Genomic DNA, 23,266 nt, shown 5'->3' with positions numbered 1-23,266 from the left:
AAGCTTGAGATATAATCTAGGTGCTGAATAGGAGGACAGAGAAGAGAGGGGGTTGGGGGTGAAGGGAGAAGGAAGGGGGTGAGGGTGTGACCTGACACCCTGACGTGGTTTAAGAACACATGAGCCCCTGCCTAGAAAAAGCTCCTGGGGTTCAGCATGTAGATTCACAGTGAGGACCCTGGGAATCCAGCGGGTGCTGAGTCTTCAAGTGCAGATCACTTGGGAGTAAGCTTGCTTCCTGCCCTCCTCACCCTGCCTCCTCCCCAACCCACCCCCTTGCCCTCGGAAGAGGACAGGGGTTCGCTGTTTGCAGCTGGAGAATTTTTTGCCATTGGAAGAGAACTCCTGACTTTTTAGGTTCCTGACATCAGCCCATGCCCTGTTGGAATAGCTGTGTGGACCACCTTCCCTTGCCCTTAAGCTATTGAACCCCAAATAACTAAAGACTCAGATAAATGGGAGATAAAGTGGTGGGCCTCTGGATGCCGGAGATGCAAGTGGGGACTCTCACCACACTGAGACCTGGAAAATAGCCCCTGGGAGGGGCCCTGAAGCCCCACTCAGATTCTTTCCCCTCTCTAACATTTTGCTAGAAATGGTTCTAGTTGAAAGATCCTATGGGGAAAAACTGGTTCAGAAACCTGATTGGAGCCTGGTTTGGGTACTATGGATTGGACTAGAATGGGCTTTAAAAGGCGTGGAATCTCCTGATGCACCCTCACTGGGAAAAGGCTTTTGGAGAGCCAGGTAAGAGTTTCACGGACACTGGACACAGGAAGCGGTGCTGCTATTCCCAGAGAAATCTTTCTGGGACGTGGAGACAAAGACACTCCAGCTTCACCCTCCACTTGGTCTCAGAGTAGGAAGTGTTTAGCTGCCCTGAGTCAACTGGACTTCAGGAGCTGGTGAGCCATGGGGTTTGGAATGCTTCCTTTTGTTCTCTGCAGCCATGACTCTGCTAAATTTCTCTGTTAAGGGCTAGAGAGTAACCAGGCATTAAGGGCCATGAGGGCTCTCCCATTAGCAGGGTGAAATAGCCTCAGGCAGTGGCAAATGATCACGTCTGTGTTCCAATAAAACTTTCTTTGTGACACTGAAATTTAGATATCATATAATATTCACATGTCACAAAACTTTCCTTTGTTTTTCCCAAAATTAAAAATAAATGTAAAAAATATTAAACGTTTTTAAAAATTTAAAAACAAACAAACAAACAAAAAAAAAACAAAAAAACAAAACGTAAAAATCACTCAGTTCCCTGGTTGTGGGGAAAAAACAAAAATCAGGAAGCAAGCCAATTTGTCAATCCCTGTCTAAACCACTTGCCTATATAATGCAGCTAACATGCCATTAGTGACTTGTGACATGAATTTAGTAGGCTGGATTCTGCTTATGAAAAATATAAATCTTCATTAAATCTAAGATGACATCAGCTGTAAGATACATTGTTCCATTTACTTTTGGCCACACCCAGTGGCATGTGGGATCACAGGTCCCTGACCAGGGATTGAAGCTGTGTCCCTGGCCTGGAAGTGAGAAGTCTTAAATACTGGAATACCAGGGAAGTCCCACAGCACTATTTTTCATGCCACTATAAAATATATATTTATATACATATGTCTGTGTGTGTGTTCAGTTGCTTCAGTCATGCTTGAATTTTTGCAACCCTATGGACTGTCGCCCACGATTCTTCTCTGTCCATACGATTCTTCAGGCAGGAATACTGCAGTGGGTTGCCATGCCCTCCTCCAGGGGGTCTTCCTGACCCAGAGATGGAACCTGCATCTCTTAGGTCTTCTGCATTGGTAGGAGGGACCTTTACCACTAGGGCCATCATTTACACACAAGCAAACAAACTATGATATGCTACTGATGAAATGTGATCTGGTATCACAAATGGCCAAATGTAAACTTTAGAATGTCCTTTAATGTCTATGAAATGTGTTAATGGCATGGAAGCTATCAACAAATGTATTCTATGGAGAGAAACTGTGTTACAAACCTTTCATTTCAATGAGCACCACCGCCCCTGTCAGCATCCAGCTACATACTGGCTGACTTTCTCTCTTGCCTGATAGTTTTAATTCATTCAGATTTGGAAGTCATCAAATGCTTGGAGAAATTGCTTCTCAGCCTTTTGGCTAAGATCAAGTGTAAGTACCTGGGGAGCCAGGAATGAGTGGGCCGAGCTTGAGGTACAGATAAATGATTGTTTAATAACAGTTACTGTTTATTTATGCAGCAGACATGTAGCACTGACAGACACTCCATGTTGTTCTAGAAACCAAAATACAGCAGCCCAATAGCTCTGGAGGGGAATATGGCATGTGAGTTGGGGGAGGCCGTGATTTCTGACATCATGGTCAGGAAAGCCTGGCAGAGAAACTGTGGACCGAGGCAGCTCAGGAGTTGGGTGCTGGTAATTGAGACAGCATCCAAGGCAGGGGGAGCAGTAGAAGTCTTGAGAAGTCCCCTTTCTCCCTCCTCGGTACCCTTGGGAGATTGGGTCTGGGAACCCTGCACCTGGAGATACCAATATTAATGGGTGATCAAGTCCATTACATAAAATGGTGCAGTCTTTGCATGTAACGTAAGGGGATACCCCCACATGTTTTAAATCATCTCCACATTCCCTATAATACCTAATACAATGTTGATGCTGTGGAAGTAGTTTCAAGTACAGTGTAAATGCTCTCCCTCTCTGAGAGAGAGAGAGAGAGAGTTGCCAGCATGAGGCAGGTTCAAGTCTTGCTATTAGAAATGGCTGGGATTTAAAATATATATATATTTGGATCCATGTATAGACTATGGCGCCTTCTGGACTCAGAGAGTGGAGGGAGTGAGAGGCACCCCCAAGGGACAGCTGGGGGCTCTTTTGGACATTTTCTGTCGGTCAGCATTTCTGAGTGAGATTGTAGATCTGTAAGCAAAATGGTGCCTACCAGCTCTCCTGCAGAGTTTAACAGGAGCACGGGGGCCACCATGGGGAGTCAAGGCAACAGTGGTGGCTGGAGAAGGAAGTTTAAAACGGTCCTGTCATTTCACTGAGTTTGAGATGTTTCCTTATGTCTAAGGGTGCTAATAGTTATCTCAATGTTTCATCCAGTGATTAAATCAGGTACTAATTTTGCCTTTTGAAAGAAATATAATCATCACCACTTATCGGCAGAGAATAAGTCTCAAGACCCCCAGGGGACATCGGTCACCTCACACAGTATCAAACTCTACATACACAATGGTTCTTCTATACAAACATACCTGTGATGCAGTCTATTGTATAGGGGCACAGTAAGAGATAGCTACTGCCTAAAAATAACAGGAAAGTGAAAGCGAAGTCGCTCAGTCGTGTGCAACTCTTTGCGACCCCATGGACTGCCGCTTGTTACGCTCCTCTGTCCATGGGATTTCCCAGGCAAGAATTCTGGACTGGATTGCCATTTCCTTCTTCACAGGATCTTCCTGACCCAGGCATTGAACCTGGCTCTCCCGAATTGTAGGCAGACACTTTACCATCTGAGCCACCAGGGAAGGTGTAATAAAAACATAGAACAATTATAACAATATACTTTTATAAAAGTTTTGTGAGTGTAGTTGCTATGTGAAATATACTACTGTACTAATTGAGTAATTTTTTTTTTCACCCTAACTAAGCACTTACTATGCTCTGTGTCCATACCTTTCACAGTTTGAGGTTTGACGGCAAAACTAACCCAGATTTATTTTCTCTTCTTCACATTCACCACAGATATTAGCAACCTCAGCATGCATTTTTTTCTTTCTCTTTTTATATCAAAATCGAGAACTTCGATCTTTTCACTGAAAGGTAGCACTTAATGGATTTTCTCTGGCATATCTAAATGGACAGCATCCCTCCACTTATGGTTTGGGGCCATTATTGAGTAAAGTAAGGATAACTTGGTCACAAGCTCTGCGGCATCTCAACAGTCATTGTGGTAACCGAGTGACAGATGCGTGGGATGTTCAGGACTAAGGAACGATTCACATTCTGGGCAGGAGGAAGCAGGATGGTGTGAGATTCCAATCGCTCTCCTCAGAATTACCTGCAGAGTAAAATGCATAAGTTATATATTTCTGGAGTTTTCCATTTAATATTCTCGGTGAACAACTGAGGGTGACCTGAAACCACAGAGACTGACACCTGAGATCAGAGGGGATGACCTTGCCTGGTGATTGCTTTTAGGGGGAGAAAAACACTAGAAGGGGCCACTTGAAGCCAAAAGCGGTTGCAAAATGGCCCATCTCTTCCCATGTGAGGAAGCACAAGCACCACCACAACCCGAGAAAAAGACCGCCGTGTCCAAATCCAGAGGTGAGGACAATGACGATGCTGAGGTCATCTTTGTTGGAGTGGAGCACGTCAAGGAGGATGCTGAAACCTTCTTTGTCAAAGTGATTTCAACTTCAAAGCCAGTCATTTCTAACGTTTTGAACAGAGTGACCAGGGACTCATCTTCAAGAAGAATGAAGGACCACGTGAGTCCAGATCCCTCCTGCACGTTGCAACCTGCAAATCTTAGGACCCCAGCATCAGAGCCAGCTGCCATATCACCAGCTTCTCAGTGTGTATGGGGAGGAAGAGGCAGTTCTATTATTTCTGAGCCTTCATCTAAACCTGGTTAGAAAACAAGCTCGCCGGAAACTGTCCTTCACAATTCAGAATTGTTCTCTCTGCGGCCTCACTGTCTCTCTGGAGCTGTTCTCTCATTAGGAGGCAAGGATGAAAGTCCTCTTAATTCAAAGCGGTGTCCCACTTCAGATGTGAATTTTAACAGTGGGAATCCCAAAAGACCCAAACTCAGCGATGGAGTCCCAGGGGGACCTGCCTCCACCATTCTCCGCCCCCCCCCCAGGTATCTCTCCTGGAAAAACACGATTATGACCTTGGAAGATTCCCCGACCTCACCGAGCCATGTTCATGGTGGGGCATCATTTTCACGGACTCACACCAATGACCAGGCATGCTTCCGTCTTATGGATCCAGAAGGAGCATGTAGTTTGTCAGGGCTGGAGAAAATGGACTTTTTGACTCTTGCACGTCAGGGCAAGACTGTTGATCCCATGAAAGTAAATCTGGGATCAAATTTACTGATGAGAGTAAATGTTATCTGATGGCTTTTACTATGGAGCATACAAGAGACGGCACCAGAACAGAAGACTCACACAGCCTTTAAATGCCTCAGCTGCTTGAGTGTTCTAAAATATGTCAAGTTTATGACCCACGTGGGGAACCATCTGGAGCTTGAGAGGCAGAAGGGTGACAGCTGGGAAACCCACACTACCTGCCAGCACTGCCACCACCAGTTTCCCACCTCGTTCCAGCTGCAGTGTCACATGGAAAGGGTCCATGCTTCCTGGGAGCCCTCCACGGTCTGTAATGTCTGCGAATTGTCCTTCAAAACAGATCAGGTTCTCTTACAGCACATGAAGGACAGTCACAAACCTGGCAAAATGCCCTATGTGTGCCGTGTTTGCAGTTACAGATTGTCAGCCTGTGCCAACGTAGAGACGTATTTTAGAACATGGCATGGAAACACGAACAATTTGTTTGTCTGTTTTGCCTCGAAATTTTCAAGCAGGTGACATCCTTTGTAAATCACGCTCGGAGGAACTGCAACAGGAGGGTCTTTCCATGTTGCAAGTGCTGGCTACAAAGTTTGAACGTGAAGGAAAAGACAGAGAACCAAACCAAGAATTATCAGTCATTCAAACAGCCAGGGCACTTGCGAGGGTTGCCTCCTGAAACAGAGGTCATGATCCAAAGTTCAGTTCAGCTGGGACTGAGAGAGACAGCATCCATCATTGTGAGGAACACTGACTCCCAAGTGCCACCCTGAAAACACACAAAAAAGACTGACTACGAACACAAAGTATTCCAGACATGCTGCAGCATGGGATCTGGCTAAAAAATTATGTTCTACCCACCTCCAGAAATTCAGAAAAGCCCCATTGAGGTTCAGCCAGCTGTACATAAAGACCCTGCCTGGCTTTTGTTGTTCAGTTGCTCAGTCGTGTCTGACTCCCTGTGACCCCATGAACTTCTGTATGCCACGCTTCCCTGTCCATCACCATCCCCTGAAGCTTGCTCAAACTCATTCCGTTGGGTTGCTGATGCCACCCAACCATGTCATCCTCTGTCATGCCTTCTGCTGCTGCCTTCAATATTTCCCAGGATCAAGGGTTGTGTTTTGTTTTGTTTTGTTTTCCCAATGAGTTGACTCTTCCCATCAGGAGGCCAAAGTATTGGAGCTTCAGCATCAGTTTTTCCACTGAATATTCAGGGTTGATTTCCCTTAGGATTGACTGGTTGGATCTCCTTGCAGTCCAAGGGACTCTCAAGAGTCTTCTCCATTCTCCAGCACCACAGTTTGAAAAGATCAATTCTTCAGCACTCAGCCTTCTTTATGGTGCAGCTCCTCCATCTGTACCTGACTACTGGAAACACCATAGCTTTGACTTTATGGGCATTTGTTGGCAAAGTAATGTCTCTTTCTTTTAATACACTGCCTAGCTTTGTCACAACTTTTCTTCCAAGGAGTGAGCATCTTTTAATTTCACGGCATCAGTAAACATCTACAGGTATTTTGGATCCCACCTAAATAAAGTCTGGCTTTACTGTAACTGAGATTGTATTTCTTTCCTCTCTCTACTATGAAGTAGCTTTGGAATCTCCATGTTCCTTACTGGCCACTCTCTGCCCCTCAAAGTAACCACTTCTCTGACCTCTAGCACCCGGGATTCATTTTTCTTTCTTTCAAATTTTAAATAAATAGAATCACACAGTAGACTTTCTGTTCCGCTGGTCTTGGTTTTCCTTTAAATAAGTGAGATGCATTCTTATTGTATGCAGCTGTGGAACATTCTTTTTTGATTGCTGGGTAGAATTCCCTCGGATGAACTGGCACGATTGTGCCTGAAATTTAAGGCTCTCATTTTTCCTTTGTGAATAAGCTGCCTATGGACCTTTTTGTGTCTTTCATTGTAATTTCTCTAGGATAGCTATATCTATATGTCTAGACATGAGATTTTCTGACAACGCATGTGGCAGTGGTTTAGTTGCTAAGTGGTATTTAACTGTTACAGCCCCATAGACTAGCCAACCAGGCTCCACTGTCCATAGGATTTCCCAGGCAAGAATACAACAGTGGGTTGGCATTTTCTTCCCCAGAGGATTTTCCTGACCCAGGGTTCAAACCAAGGTCTCCTCCACTGCAGCCAGATGTTACTGACTGAGCCATTCTAACAGGCAGGTACAGTCAAACGCTTTTTTGAAACTGATTGGAACAATGTGTATTTCCACTAACAGTACTGGCATTTCCATTTCTATTGAACACTTGGCATTGCCAGTCTGTTTCATGATATAACTGAGCAGGACCCTGCAGGGCTTTCCCAGTGATAGACCATCCCCTGCCCAACCCCCACCAATGTAGTCCCTTATTTGTAGAAGAATTTTTCGTCCTAGACCTTCCATGAGTTTCAAAAAACAAGTTTAATTAGAAGTGAAAAGCTGCAGAAACAAGAAAAACATCAAGCAAGACAAATAATAATTTGTTGTTGGACAGTCGTGGTCACTCTTTGCGATCCCGTGGGCTGCGGAACACCAGGCTTCTCTGTCCTTCACCGTCTCCTGGAGCTTGCTCAAGCTCAAGTCCGTTGAGTGTGTGATGCCATCCAACCATCTCATTCTCTGTCATCCCTTCCTCCTCCTTTCAAACTTTTCCGGCATTAAGATGTATTCTAATGAGTCAGCTCTCCCCATAAGGTGGTCAAAGTATTGAGCTTCACTTTCAGTATCATTCCTTACAGTGACTATTCAGTGATGATTTCCTGTAGGACTGACTGGCTTGATCTCGCGGCCAGTCCAACAGACACTCAAGAATCTTCACCAACACCACACTTCAAAAGCAGCAGTTCTTTGGTGCTCAGCCATCTTTATGCTCCAACTCTCACACCCATACATGACTAGTGGGAGAACAATAGCCTGGACTACACGGACCTTTGCTGGCAAAGTAATGTCTCTGCTTTTTCATAAGCTTTCTAGATTTGTCACAGCTTTTCTTCCAAGGAGCAAGCATCTTTTGATTTCGTGGCTGCAGTCACCATCTGCAGTGATTTTGGAGCTCAAGAAAATAAATTCTGTCACTGTTTCCATTGTTTCTTCATCTATTTTCCACGAAGTATGAGACCTCTGCCTGTGTGAACCACAATAAACTCTGGAAAATTCTTAAAGAGATGGGAATACCAGACCATCTGACCTGCCTCCTGAGAAATCTGTATGCAGGTCAAGAAGCAACACTTAGAACTGGACATGGAACAAGTGACTGGTTCCAAATAGGGAAAGGAGTACGTCAGGATTATATACTGTTGCCCTGCTTATTTAACTTAAATGCAGAGTACATCATGAAAAACACTGGGCCGGATGAAGCACAATCTGGAATAAAGATTGCTGGAGAAACAGCGACAACCTCAGATATGCAGATGATGTCACCCTAAGGGCAGAAAGTGAAGAGCCTCTTGATGGTGGCAAAAGAGGAGAGTGAAAGACTGGCTTAAAACTCAAGTTTCAAAAAACGAAGATCACAACATCTGGTCCCATCACTTTATGGCAAAGAAATGGTGAACAATTTAGAATAACAGCAGATTCTATTTTCTTGGACTCCAAAATCACTGTGGATGGTGAATGTAGCCACAAAATTAAAGGAAGCTAGCTCCTTGGAAGAAAAGGTATGGCAAACATAGACAGCATTAAAAAAAAAAAAAAAAAAAAAAAGCTAAGGCATCACTCTGCTGACCGAAATTCTTATAGTCAAAGCTATGGTGGTTCAGACAGTAAGGAATTCACTTGCAATGTGGGAGACCTGGGTTCAATCATGGGAAGGACATGCCTGTAGTCCGGTGGAAATACTCGGTGCTCCCAGATTAGGGCGTCCAAGTTCATTCCTTGGTCGGGGCATTAGATCCCACATGCTGCAACTAAAACTACCACATGTGACAATTAAAATTCCTGCTCCCACATGCTACAATGAAGATTGAAGGGTCCTTGTGCTGGAACTGAAAACAAGCGCAGCCAAGTAAATAAATAAATATTTGAAAGAAAGAAAGGAAAAGATATGAGAATTGCCTGCTGGTTCAGTGGTTAGGACTTGATGCTTTCACTGTCAATGGCCAGGGTTCAACACCTGGTTGTGGAACTAAGATCCCACAGCTTCTGTGGCACGACCAAACAAAAACCCAGAAAGATAACTGAGGAGTACAGAACTCCCAAAGTTTGAAAATGAAGCAATAGCACTGCAAACAGGCTGAGGATAGAGTAAGGACTGCCAGGAACCCAAAGTGCAAAAGCGGCACCTCTGTAATTCACAAGCCTCTTTAATGTTGTGGTTTAGGCTTCTCCTTCTCCTGCTTCTGAACCTAAATAACTTATTGCTCCGAAGAGAAATTGTTATGGGAAAAACATTATTTGAACTGAATGATAGTGAAAATAGCAAATTTTTGAGACAGAGCTAAAGCAGTTTCATGTGTTAATATGCATTACTTTTGAAAAGAAGAAAGGTTGGAAAAACAATGACCTAAGTCAGTGCTATTCACAGACATTTCTGCAGCAATAGAAAACTTTTTAATAATTGTTACATGTATTCCCTCATGAGGGCGATCAGCTTTTCACATATATAAATGCTTATGTTTCTTTTCTTTTCTGTGAGGTGTTCTGTTTATATCCCTTATCTGAATTTTCAGATGGAGTGTTCATCTGGCAGGTTTTTTGGTTTTGTTTTTGTTTTTTTTTGCCTTGCTGTGAGGATTAAAGGATCTTAGATCTTCAACCCGGGATTGACTCTCTGCCCCCTGCAGTGGAAGCACAAATCTCTAACAACCCGATCACTAAGGAATTCTCAATAAAATATATTTTCTATGTCCTTGTCTAATATGCCACTTTGCGAATGTTAAAATGTAGCCAGTGTGACTGAGGTATTAAATCTTTGTGTGTGTTCTGCGGCTTCAGTCTGTCCAACTCTTTGTGACCCCATCAGGCTCCTCTGAACCCACCTCTTTTACATCTCCTGTATTGGCAGGCAGGTACTTTACCACTAGCACAAACTGGAAAACCTATTAAATCTTTACTTTAATTAATTTAAAATTAAAAGATATGGCTAGAAGAACCAGATCTTCCTTACAAAGGAGTTTCAATTAACTTGTATACTCAGTAATTTGTGTATCTCTTAGATATTTTCCTCAAGATGAGAGTCCATGCCCCTCCCTAAATGTAGGCTGTGTTTAGTGGCTTGTTTCCAAGAACAGAATATGTCAGTAGGAAGGAGACAACTTTATAGCAGACGAACTAGCGGTAAGTCATATTGATAGTATGAATCCTTGATGGGAAATGATGAGAAAGATATTTTGCCTTGGAGGTATGGTTCTAAAATTATATAAACCCCAGGGCAATCAGGAGAAACATCCCAAACCCATATAGAGAGTCATTCTGCAAAATACCTGTCCCTGAAGGACTCCTGAAAACTGTCAAAAGTCATGAAAAACAAGGAAAGTTTAAGAAACTGCTATAGACCAGAGTAAGCTAAGGGAGGTATCTGTAGCTTTTTGCTCTATATTCTCATGCAGTTCAGTATCCTATATGGGAATATGAAACTAGGAAAGAGCATTTGTGGAAAAACTGGTAAAATTTGAGGAAACCCTGGAACTTAGTTAAAGGTACCCTACTGAAAGATGCTGGAATAATTGTGAAGCATAAAGGAAGTCATTTCACATACACACATTTCAGACATTGCAAGTGTTTTCTCTACACAACACCCACTTCATTTTGACTTCACTGAGATGGAAATCTGCATACTTAACGGAAATCTTCAAATACAAAGGGTCAATAATACTTAGACTGTGTCATCTGACTATAATGCAATAATGAGAAATTGACCAAGAAACATCTTTGAAAATGCCATTCACTTGGAAAATAGAAATAACTATGTTAACACATAACATATATCTCTATGGAATTTTCATGCAAGAATCCTGGGGCAGATTGCCATTATTTTCTCCAGCGGATCCTCCTGACCCGGGATCGAACCCAGGCCTTTTGTGTCTCCTGCATTGGCGGGAAAGTGATTTACCAGTTGAGTGACCAGGGAAGCCCATGCAATATATAGTCTTGTCTTTAGAAGAGAATATTAGGATATACTCGGACGTGAATGATAATGAGCAGTCTATTCACAAAAATTGTGGGATACAGTTAAATTTGTTGGAGAAACAATGGAAACAGTAACAGACTTTATTTTCTTGGGGTCCAAAATGATTGTGGATGGTGAATGCAGCCATGAGCTTAAAAGATATGTGGCCCTTGGAAGAAAAGCTATGACAAACCTAGACAGCCTATTAAAAAGCAGAGACATTTCTTTGCTGACAAAGTCCATCTAGTCACAGCTATGGTTTTTCCCGCAGTCATGTATGGATGTGACAGCTGGACCGTAAAGAAGGTGGAGTGCCGGAGAATTGATGCTTTTGAACTGTGGTGTTGGAGAAGACTCTCAAAAGTCCCTTGGACAGCAAGATTCAACCAATCAATCCTAAGGGAAATCAACTCTGATTTTTCACGGGAAGGACTGATGCTGAATCTGACGATCCAATAGTTTGGCCACCTGATGTGAAAAGCCAACTCATTGGAAACGACCTAGATGCTGGGAAAGACTGAGGGCAGGAGAAGAAGTGGGCAGCGAAGGATGAGATGTTCGCATGGTATCACCAACTCAATGGACACGAGTTTGAGCAAACTCCAGGAGACAGTGAAGGACAGGGAGGCCTGGTGTGCTGCATGCAGTCCATGGCGTTGCAAAGAGTCCAGCATGACTGAGGGACTGAACAACAACAACAAATTAAGGTAAATTTATAGCATTAGATACAAGAGAAATAAGAGTTACAAATAGTTATCTCAAAAAGTTGTAAAGATGAGCAACAGAACAAACTTATAGCGATATGAAGGAATGAAATTAGTAAAGAATGAAAAATGCATATAATAGAGAAGAAAATAATGTAACAAAAGGAAAACTTTATCCTCCCATAGGAGATCTCAACGGTCTACTAGGAGACTTCCAGCAGAACAGGGCATTTAAAAAAGACTCTGAAGGGCCAAAAAAGAAATATTTTAGGCTTTGCAAATATGATCATTGGCGATTAATTAAGTTTTCAGCCATAGACAATAACCAAAGAAACTGGCAAGTCCCCGTTCCAACTTTAAGGACTCTGAAAACTGATTTTCACACAATTTCCACGTCAGAAAATAAAATTCTTTTCGGTTTTCCTCAGCCATTAAAAGTGTAAAGCTCTAAAATTAAAAAAAAAAAAAAAAGAAGAAGAAGAAGAAGAAAAAGTAAAGCTCATTCTCAGCTCACAATAGACAGTGCAATAACAGGGGCAGGCTGCCCTGCCTTGATTGAAATGTAATTCCAAGAGGAGGGGCGCCAAGATCCACTGTAAGGTCAAGTTCCTTAAGCAAAGAACTGGCTTAAGGGAGGTCACCCCTGAGGGCTGTGAGTGCCGGACACCATCACTGGACTCCCCTGGTAGACTTGGAGGCCGTTCTCAGCCCTGAGCCCTGGCGACTGTGCCATCTGTTTTTTCTTTCTTCGCGTTTAGTGAGCTGAGCAATCTTGACCCAATACTCTTGAGATTCAGATTCAGCCTGACCACGCCTACAGTGGGTGCTTTTACAGGGTGAGGGGGTGGGGGGAGGGCTCATCGCGCGCGCATGCGCCCAACTTGGCCTCGCGGCCAATCAGATTGCAGGCGCCGACCCCTGGCAGCCAATCATTGGAGGCAGCCCGCAGGCCTGTAGGGGGAGCTGAGGCGGCGCCCCGGACCTGAGGAGGCCTCATCCCCTCAGGCTCGACTCCTCAGGGTTAATCTTGGAACTGCCTAGGGCAGGTGAGTTGCTGGCAGTTCTGTCTCCTCCCTCAATGGGGACCGGTAAGGACTGGAGCATGGTTCAGCCAAAGCAGTGCCTGACGGCTAAAGGGAGGGTTTCTCGGGTCCCCACTCGCAGGAGGCCTTGCTGGGCGGGGCGGCTGGTGAGGGCGGTGAGAGCTTGTGGCAGGATCCGCAGGCTTCAGGCTCCTTTCGCCCTCTCCCTTCTCTAGTATGGGCGGGCTCTGCTCTCCAGCAGCTTTCCTGCCCAGGGGCGGGACAAGCCAGATCGCGGAAAGGGCCTCTTAGGCCCTTGGCCCCTGGCACCACCCCCAGCTCTCCTGTGGAACCTAATGTATTTAAACACAGATGCACAAATCTTCACGACCCAACCCGGTTCTGCACCCAGGCACAGTCAGGCAGGAGCAGCAAAACAAACAAACAAACAAACAAACAAAAACACACTAAAAACAAAAAACATCTATCTAGCAGCCTCTTCACTGCCCTGGTGCTTTAGTCATTTTCCTGTTTCCTCTGCCTCTCCTCGGCCTCCAGGGCTGCCCCGTCCCTGGGGGCCCCGAGATTCAGGCCTTTGGTTCGGGAAGTTGGCAGATGAGGTATTTGTTTGTTTGTTACTGAGAGAAGGGAGGCGGGAGGAAGAAGCTCAGGGCAAAGGAGTTCAATCACTTGGTCTGGTTGAGTGTGAGACGCCTGGTCAGCATCCGTAGGGTAGGACCAGGTAGGGCCTGGGGGGAGAGAATGTTCCCAGAACAGGTGACTCACCCTGGCCGTTTCCTCTGCTTGTCCCCAGGATGTGACCGTGTGCTGCCTGGGAGGTCTCAAGCGCTCAGGAGTTCAGTGGGCCCCTGAGGTAAGGTGACAGACACCTTTACAACAGGGACAAAGGTGTGGCTTTCTTACTTTGCGTTTTTCTCCTTTCATTCGTCGGCTGACACGTTGCTGTTGAGAGAGAGTATTCCTGATTGGGGATTACCTGACCCTGATTGCGGGTGCTGACTTCAGGGCCATCATGGTTTCAGGTTTGCAGCTTTCTGAGTGGCAAGCTTAAAAACAGGCAGGGTGGCTTGCTTTCCCCTGCCTTCTTGAAAGAAAAAAAAAGTAAGAGCACCATGGGTCTTAAGCTGTGTAGAGCTGACTCCTACCACTTGGTGAGGCTAAAGTGGGGCAATGCACATATCCTAAGGTTTTAGCTAGGAAAGCAAAGCAATGCAGGTGTGGGGGTTCCCTGGTGGCCTGGTGATTAGGATTCTGGGCTTTCACTGCAGTGGTCTGGATTCAATCTCTGGTCAGGGAACTGGGACCCCACAAGCCAAACAGCATGGCCAAATGAATGAATGAATCCAGTGGTTCATTCAGAGAAAATATCCTGTGATTTAACATGTTCACGTGAGATTACTTGCTCATTTCTGTACCCTTAAGGGCTTTTCTTCATTAAGTAAGTGAACTCCACTGGTTGGGGGTGAGGCACCATCTGAGTTCATTTCATGCGTGTAAACAAGATCATAGGAAGCTCTATGCCCAGCAACTTGTGCCTACAGCTGTGTTGTATACTTCTCTTGCTGGTACAGCTTTGAACTTCACAGCATGTTTTGTTTTGGTCACAACATGTGGCTTCATAGGATATTAGTTCCCCAGCCTGGGATCGAACACAGGATCCTGGCAGTGAGAGGGCTGAGTCCTAACCAAACCACTGGACTGCTAGGCAACTCCTGTGTTTTGGTGCTTTGGATTGGGTGAGTGTGTGTGTGTGTGTGTGTGTGTGTGTGTGTGTGTGTGTGTGTGTGTGTGATTTTTGCTATATTTATAGGAGAACTGTTCTGTGTGTAAGTATGATGTGAATGGTATTAGAACTTGAAATGTTTGTGTTGTACATATGATCTCAAAATGGAATAGTTTGAAATAACTTCCCACTTGTTATCTCTTGGCCTAGGATCTCTCCTGAGGTAGTAGTCAAGCTTTTGTCTGGCTTGGCAACCTCTGAAGACTTAGCTTGTTGAATCTAAGCTCTCTCACTTGTCTGTACTCTTGAAGCCTCAGTTCCTCCTTCTGTGGGCCTCTCCAAGGGGCTTCTCTTGTGGAGGCTGCTGTCTTTACTCAGAATGAGTGATTCAGGAAAGCGCTTGCACCCATGATAAAGTGCAGAGTCTTTTTTCAGATGTTACACATCTTCACTTGTGTATTTGCTTAGTCTCACAGGTCTACCCTTTGATAGATTGAGAGAGAACTACACAGGGGTGGGAATATTAGGAGATTGAATTCACTTGAAGGCTGGTTACCATACCCATTAATCCACTATGCCAGCCTTTTTTTTCATATGATCTCAGCTCTGTCAATGTGAGCAAATTATTTGGCTTGTGTACCCTTCTTGTGTGCTGCTACTGCTGCTAAGCCGCTTCAGTCGTGTCCGACTCTGCAGTCTCATGGACAGCCACCCACAAGGCTCTCCCTTATTTTGGATTCTCCAGGCAAGAAAGCTGGAGTGGGTTGCCATTTCCTTCTGCAGTGCATGAGAGTGAAGTCAGTCAGCCGTGTCCGACCCTTCGAAACCGCACGGACTGCGGCCTACCAGACTCCTCCATCTGTGGGATATTCCAGGCAAGAGTACTAGTGTGGGTTTCCATTGCCTTCTCCAGCTGGTGTGCTCTCTGGCTTGATGTACTCCATTTTGATCTACTCAGTTCTAGACCTACTCATTTCTTGATGTTCTAGCAAGTCTCCTCTTTGTCCTGGATTAAGGTTTCTGTTTCTCTGGATGGTTCCCATCAGCAAACAGACTGACTATAATGTGACCTGTCGTTACAAATCCATCTTTTGGTGACACCTCCTGCTTCTGCTGCTTTTATTTCATATTTGCTTGTTATAGACCTCTGCAGAGTTGTTCCTAGACTTTGTTATCTCGAGTTCTCTCATTTTCCTATAAAGCCACTCTTGTCAAGGCCACAGGTGAATTTCAAATGTTTAACTCAGTGGTCAATTTTTAACTGTTATTTTATTTAATTTATTGACAGCCTTTATCAGAGTGGTTCATTTCCTCCTCCCTGAAAAAAATGTTTCACTTGGATTACAGAGCGCTTCTCTTTCCTGCTTGTCTTCCACCTACAGTTCTCCCACATACAATGTGTGACCTTTGTGTCTGGCTTTGTTCAGATGTCATATTTTCTTTTAAATATTTATTTATTTAGCTATGTGGCATGTGGGATCTTAGTTCCCAGCCCAGGGATGGCACCTGTGGAGAGTCTTAAACCCTGGATCTCAGGAAAGTCCCCTCGTTTGTGTACTTTCAAGATTCATCTTTTTCATGCTTGTATAGCAGTGAATGTTTTTGTTTTATTTTTATGGCTGAATATGGTATATGAATATGGTAAAAGGCTTCCGTGCAGTCCATTTTGAGCATATACCACAGTTTGTGTATCCATTCGTCAATGAATGGATAATACGTGGATGGTGTACTCCTTGTGGCTATTGTGAGTAATGTTGCTGTGAACACTGATTTTGCATGGACTGAACATTTTCAGTGTTGTTGCATATATACAAAAGAGGGAAATTCCTGGATCATATGGCTACTCTACATTTAATTTTTGCGGTACTGACAAACCACTTTTGCAAGAGTTGTTGTACCATTTTATAGCAATTAACCTCAACAATATCATGAAGATTCCTTTTCTCGACATCCTCTGCAGCACTTGTTATTATTCGTCCTTTTGATTGGGTGTGAAGTAGTATGGGTGTGAAGTAGTATCTCAGTGAGACTGATTGACATTTTGCTCGGGGCTTCCCTGGTGGCTCAGAAGGGAAAGTGTCTGCCTGCAACGTAGGAGACCTGGGATCAATTCCTGGGTCGGGAAGATCCCGTTGAGAAGGAAATGGTAATCCACTCCAGCACTCTTGCCTGGAAAATCCCATGAACGGAGGAGCCTGGTAGGCTACAGTCCATGGGGTTGCAAAGAGTCGGAAATGTCTATTCAAATTCTTTTCCTGGTTGTTAAATGCTTTTCTGTTTTTAATTGTTGTAGAAAACATCTAACTTAAATTTTTACCATTTTAACCATTTTTGCATGCTGAGTATTTTGCACACTTTCATCAGCCTTTTGGAGAAAGAAATGGCAACCCACTGCAAATCTGATGGGGAAGGGAACATGGTGAGCTTTAGTCCATGGGGATGCAAAGTTGGGCACAACTGAGTGACTAAGACATATACACACACATAGTCACAGTGTTGATTTGTTGTTGTTGTCCTTGTTTTAGCTGTGTTGTGCAGCTTGAATGACAGTTCCCTGGTTGAGGATCATACCCAGGCCCCTGATAGGACACTGTGGAGTCCTAACCTCTGAACTACGAGGGAATTCCTTATTACATTTTATGAAGCAGATCTCTACACCTTTACAGCTTGCAAAATCAAAACTCTGTACCCATCACTTGTCCCATTAAACAGCAACTCCTCTTTTCTTGCCCGTTGACCTAGACCATGGACTCCATCGTTCTTTTTTGTTTCCTTTCTATTGCTTGACTGTGTTAGCTATTTCATGCAAGTAGAAACTTACAGTATTTGTCTTTTTGTACGACTGGCTTATTGCATTTGGCTTGATGTCTGAAATGATCATGCATGTTGTAGCATGCGACAGAATTTTCTCTATATGGCTAAATAATATTTCATTGTGTGTATATATCACATTTGATGGACATTGCCATGCTTCCATCTCTTAGTTGTTGTGCTTCGTGCTGCTGTGAGCACGGCTCTGCAGATATCCCAAGACCCCATGTTAACTTCTTTTGAATTTATATCCTGAAGTGGAATTGCTGAATCATGTGTCAGCTCTAGTTCTTTAATTTTTCGAGGAGCCTTTAAACTGTTTTCTGTAGCAGTTGCACCATTTTAAAATCTATCTATAACACACAAGGATCCAGTTTCTGTACGTGCTTGCCAACTGTTGTCCTTTCCTTTCCTTCATATGTAAACACACACATATGCACACACAATTTCCTTCATACCCTTTTCCATTATTGTTTATCTCAAATTATGAATATAGTTCCTTGTGCTATACAGTACGCTCTTGTTTGTCTAATTGTATATATTATAGTTTGCATCTGCTAATCACCAGCTCCCAATCTGTGCCTGCCCCACCTTTCCCCTCTTGGGAATCACATAGTCTGCTCTCTATGTCTGTGAGTCTGTTTCTCTTTCATAGATCAGTTTATTTGTGGCATATTTTAGAGTCCATGTAAGTGATACCATACGATATTTGTCTTTCTCTCTTTTTTTTTAAATTTTTATTTCTACATTATTTTATTTTACAACACTGTGTTGGTTTTGCCAACATTGACATGAATCCGCCACAGGTGTACATGAGTTCCCAATCCTCACCCCCCTCCCACCGCCCACCCCATATCATCTCTCTTAATCATCCTGTGCACCAGTGCTAAGCATCCTTTAACCTGCAATGAACATTGACTGGCAACTATCTTACATGATAGTGTACATATTTCAGTGACATTCTACCATATTATCCCACCCTCTCCCGCTCCCTCAGAGTCCAAAAATCTGTTCTATACATCTGTGTCTCTTCTGCTGTCTCTCATACAGGGTTATCATTACCATCTTTCTAAATTCCATATATATGTGTTAGTATACTGTATTGGTGTTTTTTTTCTGGCTCACTTCACTGTGTATAGTCGGCTCCAGTTTCATCCATCTCATTAGAATTGATTCCTATAAAGTCTGCAAGCAATAAATGCTGGAGAGGGTGTGGAGAAAAGGGAACCCTCTCACTGTTGATGGGAATGCAGTCTAGTACAGCCACTATGGAGAACAGTGTGGCGATTCCTTTAAAAATGGCAAATAGAACTGCCGTATGTCCCAGCAATCCCACCGCTGGGCATACACACTGAGGAAACCAGAGTTGAAAGAGACGCATGTACCCCGGTGTTCATCGCAGCACTGTTTATAATAGCCAGGACATGGAACAACCTAGATGTCCATCAACAGATAAATGGATCAGAAAGCTGCGATACATATACAGAGTGGAGTATTACTCAGCCATTCAAAAGAATATATTGTCTTTCTCTTTCTGACTTCCTAAGTATTCTTTTGAATGCTAGTGTAGATTCAAGTATTTACTTAACAACATTTGTTGCTACTGTATAAAATGTGGTTGACTTTTAAAATATTTGTCTTTTATTCTGCAAGGTTTATATTAATACTAATACTTGTGTTTTCTTCAAGATTTTTTATACTAAATTATGTTATCTCCAATATACTTTGACTTTTTCCTTTCCATTCTGAAGGCTGTTTTTTTGTTTGTTTGTTTTTTCATTGTTGTTGTTGTTGTTGTTTTGAAACTACAGCACCAATTCTCTTTTGTTACCTGATTGCTCTGGTTATAGAACTGCCACTATAATGTTGAGCCAAAGTGTGTAATAGACTTGCTTGTGTTGTTCCCAGTCTTAGAGGGAAAGCTTTCAGTTTTTCATTCTTAAGTATGATGTTAGCTGTGGGTCTTTTTACAGGTGCCCTTTGATTGAGAAAGTTCTCTTCTGTTCTTAATTATTAAGTGTTCTTTTAACCCTGGTTATGAAAAGGTGCTAGATTCAGGGAAATGCTTTTTCTTCAGGCAGATGTGTTATTTGTTTTATTGTTTTAAAATGGCATAATGTTGATTGACTTTCATATAATGAACCGACTTTGCATACCTCCCTAAATCCCATGTGATCATGGTATACAGTCTTTTTTATATGCTGTTGATTTTTGTTTGCCAGTATTTTGTTGAGGACTCTTTCACCTGTATTCATAAGGGATATCAGGGGGGTGTGTGTGTGTGTGTGTGTGTGTGTGTGTGTGTGTGTGTGTGATGTCTCTGTCTGATATTGGCATGTGAGAAAGACTGGCATCACTTTGCCTGCTATGTGGGGAAGAGACGTGTGGCATAAAGATGAAGCATTGTTGGATTGAAGTTTAGCCAGGATTAGAGGGAGAAATTTAGGATATATCTGTGTGGAATTGGGGTGAGATTATCAGAGAGCTCATTCTCAGTTTCCTAGGCCTGAGTTAAGTGCTTGACATTGTATTATGCTGTTTGTTAACTAGGTATAGATAGATTATACTTTGAATTTGCTACCTATTTTCTTTGTTAACATTTATGAAATTAGAATTTATGGATCGGTTGTAATGTGCATTTAAGATACATTTTCTTCCATTTTTACTACAAAACAAGATGCCATTGAATAGCTGATGCCTTTTTAAAAAGCTGTTAACCTTAAGTCTAAGAAATAGCATGTTTGTCTTTAAGATACAGAAACATATTTAAAAGTTATAAATTTGCCCAAGAAGATGCAACTGGTGTGTGGTTAAGTTAGAATTCCAACTTAATCTCCTTTCACTCCAAAGTCCATGCTTCTAAACGCTGTAGAACAATGCTTTTGTAAAAATACTCATCCTTTACATGTGATTTCACGTAATGATCAGTGTGGCGTTTTGTTTTTTTCCCCCTCTTTATTTTTTAAAGTAGAAGAGGTTAAAGGGAACATGCGACAAAGCTATTATTCTAGAGCCATGTAGACTTGCAGTCATAGTTTTTTCAGCTGTCATTGAGTCTGGTTGACACTCAGTGTCTTTGTCTGTAAGATAAGGGTGTGTATAAGTACTCTAGAGTTTTGGAGATAATCAAATAGCCCATTTTTCTGTACTTAACTAATCTGTAGTATGTTTATACTTAGGTGGCAGTTTGTATAAAGGAAGCACTGGGACTTGTGGCCGCACCCTCTAAGAATAAAAAAGTATTAAAAATATGGAACTCCCACGTATGTTACGTGAAGAAGACCAAGAGCCAGAAGTACGGAAAAGGGAGAGAGAGACGATACAAGTAGATGATGATGCTGATGATGATGAAGTGATCTTGGTTGGAGTGGAACATGTAAATGAAGATGCTGACGTGATCTTTGTTGGGATGAGCTCAGCTTCAAAACCAGTCGTTTCAAACATACTGAACAGAGATACCCCAGGTTCTTATTCAAGGAGAAAAAGGTATGGTCACTTCAGGAAAGGTAACGCTCACAGATCACAGCCTGTTAGTCATGTGACTCCTACATCAGAAGCAAAGACTGTCTTGCCAGTGTCTGACTCTGACTCCAGATCAACAGGTAGTCCTATTATTGTTGAACCTCCGTCTCAAGCTGATTATAAAAATATTTCACCACAAATAGTGCCTGATGGCTTTTCGAAGGAGTTATGTTCTTCTTTGATTACCTTCACAAGGTCATTGCAGCATCCAGTAGAAACAGCAGTTTCTGCAGGAGATATGAATAAAAGTCCTCATGTATCAAAGCGAGTTTCCCCTTGTGAAACAAATCACAGAAATCCCAGAAGGCCTAAACTCAGTGATGGCATTGTAGGGGAACATTCCTTAGGTTTTTCCCCGTCAGGTTTTTTTCATACAGAGACCACTCAGCAAAGCACACCAGACCGTGTCCATACCTCACTAAGCCATGTTCAGAATGGAGAACCTTGTCCAACACCTTTTCCAAAGGACAGTGTTCATTGCAAGCCTGTAAGACCTTTAGGGGAAAGTGGACGGACAAAAACTGATTTTCCAAGTTTGGCAAGTCCAAACAAAATTGGTGATCCCACAGAAGGAAGTCTGATTGTGTTACTTCGTGACTTCTACTATGGCGAGCATAGAGGAGTTGGGCAGCCAGAACCGAAGACCACACGGCGTTTAAATGCCTCAGCTGCCTGAAAGTTCTAAAAAATGTCAAGTTTATGAATCACAGGAAGCACCATTTGGAACTTGAGAGGCAGAGAGGTGACAGCTGGAAAACCCACACCACCTGCCAGCACTGCCTCCGCCAGTTTCCTACTCCCTTCCAGCTGCAGTGTCACACTGAAAGTGTCCCCACGCCCCAGGAGCCCTCCGCAGTCTGTCACATCTGTGAGTTGTCCTTTGAGACAGATCAGGTTCTCTTAGAGCACATGAAAGACAATCATAAGCCTGGTGAAATGCCCTATGTATGCCAGGTTTGCAGTTACAGATCATCATTTTTTGCAGATGTGGATGCACATTTCAGAGCATACCATGGTAACACCAAGAATTTACTTTGCCCGTTTTGTCTCAAAATTTTTAAAACTGCAACAGCATACAGATGTCATCATCGAGGGCACTGGGAAAGAGTTTTCACCAGTGTTCCAAATGTTGGCTACAGTTTTTAACTTCCAAAGAGGAAAGGGAGCACAAGACCCAGTGTCATCAAATGTTTAAGAAGCCTAAGCAGCTAGAAGGATTGTCTTCTGAAACAAAAATTGTCATTCATGTATCACTGGAACCCCTTCAGCCAGGATTGGTGGAAGTAGCATCCATTACTGTGAACACATCTGATTTTGAATCATCACCCCCCAAATCTAAAAGGAGGAGGTCAAAAAAAGAAAACAAAATAGTTAATTCTGCCTTCAGTAAGTCTGAAGCAAGTATTTCAGTCAAAGTTAAAAATCCCATTAAAAACAAAAAGATCAACTTACAGCATTATTCAATAATATCAAATATAGGGAAACCGATGGGTAATTTATGTGATTTTGTTTTAAATAGAGGAAGTACAGTTTTGTTTGATCTTCATATTGAGCTGCTATTTAAAAATCTATGATCTGTTTTTCGTGTAATTGTCTTAACATGTAAAAAAGATGTGTGCATGTGTGTGTGAGAGAGAGAGAATGAGAGAAGTGGAGAAAGGAAAAGTAAGAACCTATTTTGGTATTTGAAGTTACTTGTAATTTCGAAAGCTCTACTATACATATAATCTGTAGAGTGTTTTAGCAACGTAATTTTGAACTGTTTTCATGCCTTGAAGATCTCAGTATCAGCTATATAGCCAGATTTGAATGTCAGTCTCTGAAGTGCCTCTTAGGCTGATTTAAGATAACCTGGTTCTGAAAGCGTGCAGTGGAGGTTGATGGAGAAGCTACGATGTGGGTTTGCACCAGACACGGGATTTAATCAGTGAAGAGCTGTGGCTTCTTGTCCTAGCTGAGGAAGAGGCATACATTCACTGCAGGCACAGAGCCAAGGGAGAAGGAACACTGTCTCAGAGTGCTTTTACCTATCCCAGGGACATCTCAAGGAAGCCAGCCGTTAAAATGCCTGTGTTTGGTGAGAGACCCTGGCAAGCATGAAGCAGGCCCTGTGTAGCACTGACTGCAGTTGGAGAAGCAGAGATAGTTAATAGAATGAGGCCTGGTGCCTGTGGACCTCCTGTTGAGTGAGCAAAAGGGAAATTTGATTCATTCTGTCCCCTTTCCCATTTGGCTGGCCTGTAGTCAAGGTGAGGTCAGCATATCTGTGTC

The 23,266-nt window shown here is 43.1% G+C and overlaps 2 pseudogenes; both read left to right on the top strand.

The window, feature by feature from the left end:
• Nucleotides 1-5,125: 5,125 nt before the first annotated feature.
• Nucleotides 5,126-5,831, top strand: LOC132658985 (zinc finger protein 280A-like; annotated as a pseudogene).
• Nucleotides 5,832-21,533: 15,702 nt separating this feature from the next.
• LOC132658984 (zinc finger protein 280B-like) lies at nucleotides 21,534-22,335 on the top strand (annotated as a pseudogene).
• The last annotated feature ends 931 nt before the right edge of the window (nucleotides 22,336-23,266 follow it).

This window comes from Ovis aries, chromosome Y (assembly GCF_016772045.2).
Source record: "Ovis aries strain OAR_USU_Benz2616 breed Rambouillet chromosome Y, ARS-UI_Ramb_v3.0, whole genome shotgun sequence".
Classification (NCBI taxonomy): domain Eukaryota; kingdom Metazoa; phylum Chordata; class Mammalia; order Artiodactyla; family Bovidae; genus Ovis; species Ovis aries.
Note: the sequence above shows the minus strand (reverse complement) of the source record. Positions and strands in the feature narration are given on the sequence as shown.